The 7639-nt window shown below is 43.8% G+C and overlaps 1 pseudogene; it reads right to left on the bottom strand.

The window, feature by feature from the left end:
* Positions 1–231: 231 nt before the first annotated feature.
* Positions 232–1603, bottom strand: LOC149752718 (uncharacterized; annotated as a pseudogene).
* Between the last annotated feature and the right edge of the window lie 6036 nt (positions 1604–7639).

The following is a 7639-nucleotide window of genomic DNA, read 5'->3' as shown; positions in this document are numbered from 1 at the left end:
GGAACCCAAATTTTCTTTATGTTGCTTTTCTTTGATATTTGTTTATAGTTGCACACATAAGATTTATGTCCGGGTTTACCACAATAGAAGCATGTAGGTTCATTAGATTCAGCCTTGGTTGCTTTGACAAAAAAGTTCTTTAAAAGTTTTTGTTCCTTTTTAGGCCTAAATTCTAGCCCGGCTTTGTTAAAGACAGCTCTTTGACTATTTAGAATTATAGCTAGCTTTTCAGAGCTGCAAGTAAACTTTTCTACAATTGACTTATACTTATCTTCTTCCTTTTTAAGATTTTGGTTTTCTTTTAGCAGTTCTTCATTTTGTTTGACCTTCTTCTGTTTTTCAAATTTCAGTATTTCCATTTCATTGGTTAAGGATTGTTTTTCTTCATTGTATTTTTCAGATAATTCAGTTAGAGTTTTGTTTTCAGTTCTTAACTCCTTATTTTTCATGCCAAGTTTCTTGTAATCACTAACTAATTCAATGAAGGCTTCATATAATTCATCGACTGTGAAATTAGGTGATGCATTAGAGCTTACCTCATTGTCTTGAGCTATAAGGCAAAGGTTGGCTACTTCTTGGGGTTCTTCTTCTTCAGATGAGGATTCGTCGCTATCTCCCCACATTGCAACAAATGCCTTCTTCTTTTTCTTTTGCGGTTTCTTCAAGAGCGGACAATCTAGTCTAAAATGTCCGGGTCTCTTACACTCATGGCACACTAAGGGATCTTTCCCTTTCTCCTTATCCTTTTCTATCTCACTTCTTACTATCGATTCCTTTTGAAGTTCATCTTTCTTCTCCTCATAAACTTACTGAATTTTTTTGCGAGGAGGGCAATATCATCATCCTCGTTCTCATCTTCTCCTTCATCACTACTCTCATTGCATTCCTTTTGGGTAGAAGCCTTAAATGCTATTCCTTTTCTCTTCTGATCCTCATCCTCAAGATGTTGTTTCATGGTGAGTTCATGTGTCATCAGTGACCCAAGAAGTTCTTCTAGAGGAAGAATGTTGAGATCCTTGGCTTCTTGTATTGCTGTTACTTTGGCCTCCCAAGAGCGTGGTAGTGAGCGAAGTATTTTTCTGACAAGATCACTGTTAGAATATATTTTTCCAAGGCTCTTTAATCCATTAATGATATCAGTAAATCTAGTAAACATGGAAGTAATATTTTCAGATGGCTCCATTTTAAACAATTCATACTTATGCATTAGCATGTTAATTTTTGACTCTTTGACTTGATTTGTGCCTTCATGAGTGATTTCAAGTCTATCCCAAATCTCCTTAGCGGAGTTACATGTTGATACTCTATTGAATTCATTTGCATCTAAGGCACAATAAAGTACATTCATAGCTTTGGCATTCAGTTGTGCCTTTTTTCTATCATTTTCATCCCAGTCCTTTTCCGGTATGGGAATTACTAAATTATCGACAGTGTGTGAGGGTATGTAAGGCCCATTGACAATAATGCTTCAAACATCATAGTCTTGTGCTTGAATGAATATTCTCATTCTTGCTTTTTAATAGGTATAGTTTGTTCCATTAAATAGGGGTGGCCTATTGGTTGACTGTCCTTCACCTGAGGTTAATCCAAATTGGGTTTCCATTAGATCTTTTGCTCAAAAAGGGACTAAGACAATAATCGCTATTAAAGAGCACCTGCTCTGATACCACTTGTTGCCCAGTAAGCAGCCCAAGAGGGGGGGTGAATTGGGTTGTAAATAAAAATGTGAAATATTAAATCGTGATTAAACTAAAGTGTCAATCTTAAATGCTAAAGGAAAGGGAAGAGTGAGATAATGAAAAGCACGGCACAAAGACACAAGATTTATAGTGGTTCGGAGCTACCCTTGCTCCTACGTCCACTCCCCAAGCTTCACTTGAGACTTTCACTGTAATTCCAGAATTACAGCACGGTTGTTTTACAAGCTCACAACCAAACTTGTTGTTTTACCGGCTCACAACGAACCACTCCGTTTGTTTTACTTGGGCTCACAAACAACCACTCCGTTTGTTTTACTCGGGCTCACAAACAACCACTCCGTTTGTTTTACTCGAGCTCACAAACAACCCGGTTGGTTTTCACAAAGGATCACCAACTACAACCTTAGACCTCTTGATTCAATCCCTTGATTGAATCAAGCACCCAAATATAAAAGTAAATGTGTGAATACAAGCTTCTAAAAAAGCAGTTAAAGCAATCTTAATGAGAATAGGGAAAAGAAGCTTCTCACATATTTTTTGTCGATTGAGATGCTGCTTCTTTTCTTCTGGATCCTCTCACGAGTAAGTCAACGAAGAAGGATCTTTCTATTTCAGCTCAGATGTGGAGAAAGGATGGATTCTTCGATGTAGATTTGCTTTCTCTCGATTTTCCTTTGAGTGTTCTTCTGAGCTCTTGACGCAAATGATTTTCTTGATCTCCTTTGTTTGGATTTTTCGTTCTTGTTGTTGTTTCACTCAGAACGGGTCTTTTTATAACTTTATTTTGAAAAACTAGCCGTTAGACACGAAAAGGTAGTTGTTCTGTCGCACCTGACACTCCTGACAAAAAGTCTGTTGAACCTGGAGTCATCTCGCCCGTCCAGGAGTCGGCTCGACTAAAGTGGGAGACGTCTCGCATGATTCTGGAGTCAGCTCTGGCTCAGAATCTCGCTGACAGGTTATCGGTCGATTTTTGTTGGAGTCGGCTCGCGCGGTTCGGGAGTCGTCTCGCGTGTTGATACTCCGAAAAATGGTTCTCTGCCTTTGTCTGAGAGAGACGTCTCGTACCAGTGAGGAGGCGACTCGCGCTTCGTCCGAAAGATAGGAGACGACTCGCGCTTGATTCGAGTCGACTCACGCTTTGCGACTTGAAATACACTTTTTGTCTGCCTGAGAGAGGCGTCTCGTAGTTGTTGGGAGTCGTCTCGCGCTTCATCTGAAAGGTGGGAGGCGACTCACGCCTGACTCAAGTCGACTCGTGCTTCGCGATCGAAAATGCATGTTTCTGTCTGTCTGAGATAGTCGACTCGCGCTTTGTGGAGACGGCTCGATGGTGTGCCAATATGCCATGCTTGTGCCGGAGTCGACTCGTACTTCCTGGGAGTCGACTCTAGTTCTGAAAAGTGCTTGAATGATTCCAACACATGAGTTTAGGATCCATGAACCATTTCCTAAGATTTTCTTTTGAGGTTATAGCATTGTTACCCTGAAAATACTTGTTTAAAATTGTTAGACCAACAAGGAATACACTCAAAATATTTTGGCACATCAAAACCGAGTAGGGGATAAATCAATTACTCAGCATGTTCCCTGATCCTTTCAAAACCAATTACTTCAGTGCTCATCACAGATAGGAGGAAGATCGTCGATTGAGCGCATCAGCAGCCTTATTTTCAACTCCGGCTTTATGTTTCAGGATAAAAGTATAGGCTTGAAGAAACTCGATCCATCGGCCATATCGATGGTTTAGTTTTTTTTGAGAGTTGAGATACTTTAAAGCCTCATGGTCTGAGTACAATACAAATTCTTGCGGTAGTAAATAGTATCGCCAATGTCGCAAAGCTTGCACTACCGTATAGAATTCCTTATCATAGGTGGAATAACGCAACCTGCCGTCACTTAATTTTTTACTAAAGAATGCGACAGGATGACCTTCTTGGCTTAACACGCCACCTATGCCAACGCCAGAGGCATCACATGCGACTTCGAATACTTTCGTGAATTCAGGGAGGCGCAAAATAGGAGCTTCGGTCATCCTTTTCTTAATTTCATTAAATGATTGGGATGCCGACTTAGTCCAGATAAAGTCTCCTTTCTTCATGCAATCTGTAATGGAAGACATTATTGAACTGAAATTTCTATTGAAGTGGCGATAGAAAGTAGCCAAGCTATGAAAACTACATACTTCCGCTAGGGTCTTGGGCTCAGGCCAATCGACTATCGCGCTTACTTTTTCTGGATCAGCGGAGACAACCCTAGAAGACACTATGAATCCTAAGAAAGTGACATGATCGGTCAGGAAGGCACACTTCTTGGGGTTTGCAAAGAAGCTTTCTCTCCTAAGGACATCATAGACCTGCCTCAAGTGTGAGAGATGGAGCTCTTGAGTTTGACTATAGATGAGGATGTCATCAAAGTATACAATGACAAATTTATTCAAAAAAGGTCGAAAGATCTGTGTCATCATCCTCATAAAAGTACTGGGAGCATTTGTTAACCCGAACGGCATCACTAACGATTTGTAGAGTCCATCTTTGGTCTTAAAGGCAGTTTTCCATTCATCCCCAGGACGAACCCGAATCTGGTGGTATCCACTCTTTAGGTCGATCTTGGAAAAAACTATAGCACCAGACAAAAAGTCCAAAAGGTCGTCCAGCCTAGGAATGGAAAAACGATACTTAACCGAGAATTTATTGATGGCACGGCTATCGACGCACATCCTCCAAGAGCCATCTTTCTTAGGAGTGAGGAGTGCGGGTACAGCACAGGGGCTCAAACTCTCACGAATATACCCTCGGGTGAGGAGTTCGTTAACTTGACGTTTCAGTTCAGTGTGCTTGTTTGGGTTGAGCCTGTGATGGGAAAGATTTGGCAAGGATGCTTCAGAAACGAGGTCAATTGCGTGCTGGATATCACGCATCGGATGGAGTGTATCTGGAAGATCCTTAGGAAAAACAGAGTGAAACTCCTCCAACAGGGGAACTACTGCTGGTGGGTGCTCAAGATTCGACTCCACATTGATAACTCTAGCCACAAGGGTGAACACAGGTGATTGGCTTTCGATATCTTTCATTACCTCTTTCGAAGTAATGATGTGAAGTGATTCATCTTTTCGTAGTGTAGCACTCTTTTTTTCAAGGGCGGGCTCTCTAGGAGGCAATGAGTTCAGTATAATTTTTCGATCCTAGAACATAAAGCTACACGAATTTGAACCTCCATGAAGTGTGACATCCATATCGTATAACCAAGGTCTTCCTAAAATGACTTGACCTACATCCATCGAAATGCAGTCACACCAGATTTCGTCTTTGTAAGATAGAAATTGAATCGGGATGAGGCATCTTTTTGACACCGAGATGGACATCTTATCTACCCAAGCTACCTTATATGGGTTGGGATGAGGGATAGATTTCAAGCCGAGGCGGGAAACAACTCCGGAATCAATGGCGTTGATGCAACTCCCGCTATCAAGTAGGATTTTGAACGTTTTACCATTGATCTTAATGAGCGTGTAAAATAGGGAGGTCCTACGCCAATCTTGTTCGGTCTTAGTCTGAGCTAGAGTACACCTAACCACATGAAGCCTAGGATTTTGGTCATTCCGATCAGTGGGCTCCTTTTGGGGTTCAGCCTGGGTAAACTTTAATCCGGTTTATTCGTCTCTAAAGTCTTCTATAAAATCCTTGAGGTTTGGTTCATAAACTTCTTCGACACATTCATTCTTCTGGGTTCCCAACTTCAAGTTCAGTCATTAGATAGGTCTTGGCATTACATTGGGATGCTATATGGCCAAATTTTTGGCACCTGAAATATTGGGTTTGGCTTCTAGAAGGAGGGTTGGAACCTAGTATGCCTTTTTCTTTATCATTTGACGGGTTCTGGACAAGCATCGAGGATGTCCTAGTCGGTGCTTGGCTAGAACCGGGCTGATTAGGAGGGTTGGAAAGTGGTCTGGGTTGTGAGAGATAATTTTGACTAGGTCGGGCTCCTAGGGCCATGGGTCGAGGGTCGGTACGCCTCACTACAGGGATCCGTAAGAAACTATCCACATCTTGAGCCAACTAGTATGCTTGGCCAAGGGTGGTAATCTCTCGGAGGATTAATTCTTTCTGAATCTCCTCGTGGAGTCCTGCCCGAAACCTAGAGAGAGTAACAGTCTCCTCTTCGATTACACCGCATCTCATATGAAACTCCTTAAATCGTGCAATGTAATCGGCAACGATTGATGTCCCTTGAGTTAGTTTCTGCCACCTATCCATAAGGCGTTGTCGTAAGAGAATGATAGATATTTCTCATTCAGCTTTTCTTTCATATCCTCCCAGGTGGTGATATGAGGAAGCCTTTGGGTCTCATGCATATGTTCAACATTATGCCAATACCAGTGAGCTTGCCCAATAAGCTTCATTTTAGCAAATCGTACTTTTCTATCGTCAGTCATTTCGTACCACTCAAAATAATTATCCATGGCTGCTCTCCAATCAAGATACACGCTTGGCTCTAGTTGACCAGCAAAGATGGGGGCATCTGCTCTTATGGTACGAAGTAGCCGTTCGTCAAGATCGCGCTGGTGATCAGAAGGATGTTGGTTCCTAGGAGGATGGGGAAGACCTACAGGTGGCGTGGCCAAACCAAACTCAGGATAGGCTGCGATTGGGGTTGACGGTTCAGGAGTCCTAGTGGGTTGCACTAGAGCACGGTTCTCTCGCTTAAATTCTTCATGGTCAGCTTGTAAGGCAGCGATTCGTTCCACGAGATCTTACAGAACCTTGGAATCCATGGTGGCTAAAGGGGTCTTAGAAGGAGTGAGGAGGTACTCCCTACCACTACGGGTTGGCATGCAAGGACTACACTAGTTGATGATATGACATGCAAGGCTACCAATGAACCCTAGCTGACCAAATGTGATGCAGGACAACCTACTAATGCAACCTACTATGAATTCTGAAATCAGCAAATTTTCACAAAAGTAACTTAAAATTAAATGTTACCAATTTGTACTTCTATTATTTCAGAATTAAAGTATGAAATTAGTCTCTATAAGAAGTTAGGTTGCAAGCACGTATTACGGTCGTTCTAATCCTAAAGTAATCCGATCGATGGATGTTGAGAAATATCCTGTCGCTAGGGTGTGCTAATTTAATATCTAGATTTAGATGGTGAGTAGGATGGGTGTGGTAGTAGATGTTCTAGGTTTTGAAGTTTGACAGAAAAGTAAGTTTCCAAAATAGGACTGTCATGCAAGAGAACTAGAACATAATTAGATAAACAAGCCCAAAAGAAAGAAGAACCTGTTACCTGTGGTGGATGCAGTCAATCGGAAGCGTCCGTTGTAGAGTCTCGAGCACAAAGTTGGCACCGGGCGGAGCTAGCTGGAGCTGTGGACCTGAATCTGCAGCACAAGGAGCTCCTGGGCTTCTAGAATGGACTGAAGAATGCGCTGGATCGGGCCTAAAACAAGACCTGCAGCCTATTGGGCTTGGGTCGCGCTCAAGTAAACGATGCACGGGCCTAGACCAAGCCAATCCTGTGGCCGCCTGGGCCTGAGCCGCGCTCAAAGGAGGTTGGCGCGTGATCCGGGCTATCGGGGAGGCGGGCTGCGGAAACCCGAAACCGGAGGAAGGGGTGAGGGGGTGGAGTGGACACCCGAAGAGGGTTTCGGTGCTGAGATGAGAGAGGGGAGAAGCGGGGGGGAGGGGGGCGATGGGGTGGAGCTCTGCGGAGGCAAAGCAAGGGGCGGAGGTGGCGGTGGTGCTCGGGGGGCCGAGGTGGTGGCGGAGGCCTTGAGGGGGAACGTGGGCGGCGGCGGCGGCTTGGCAGTGACGCGACGCAGCGGCGGTGGAGCGGTGCTTCGGTCGGCTGCGGGAAGAAGGCGCACGGGGGCGGCCGCGGTGCGGTGCAGCGACGACGTTCCCGATGGGTGGGCGGCGCGACAGGAGAAG

Source organism: Phoenix dactylifera, chromosome 10 (assembly GCF_051530095.1).
Source record: "Phoenix dactylifera cultivar Ajwa chromosome 10, Ajwa_hap1_PhDact_Kaust_v1.1, whole genome shotgun sequence".
NCBI lineage: Eukaryota > Viridiplantae > Streptophyta > Magnoliopsida > Arecales > Arecaceae > Phoenix > Phoenix dactylifera.
Note: the sequence above shows the minus strand (reverse complement) of the source record. Positions and strands in the feature narration are given on the sequence as shown.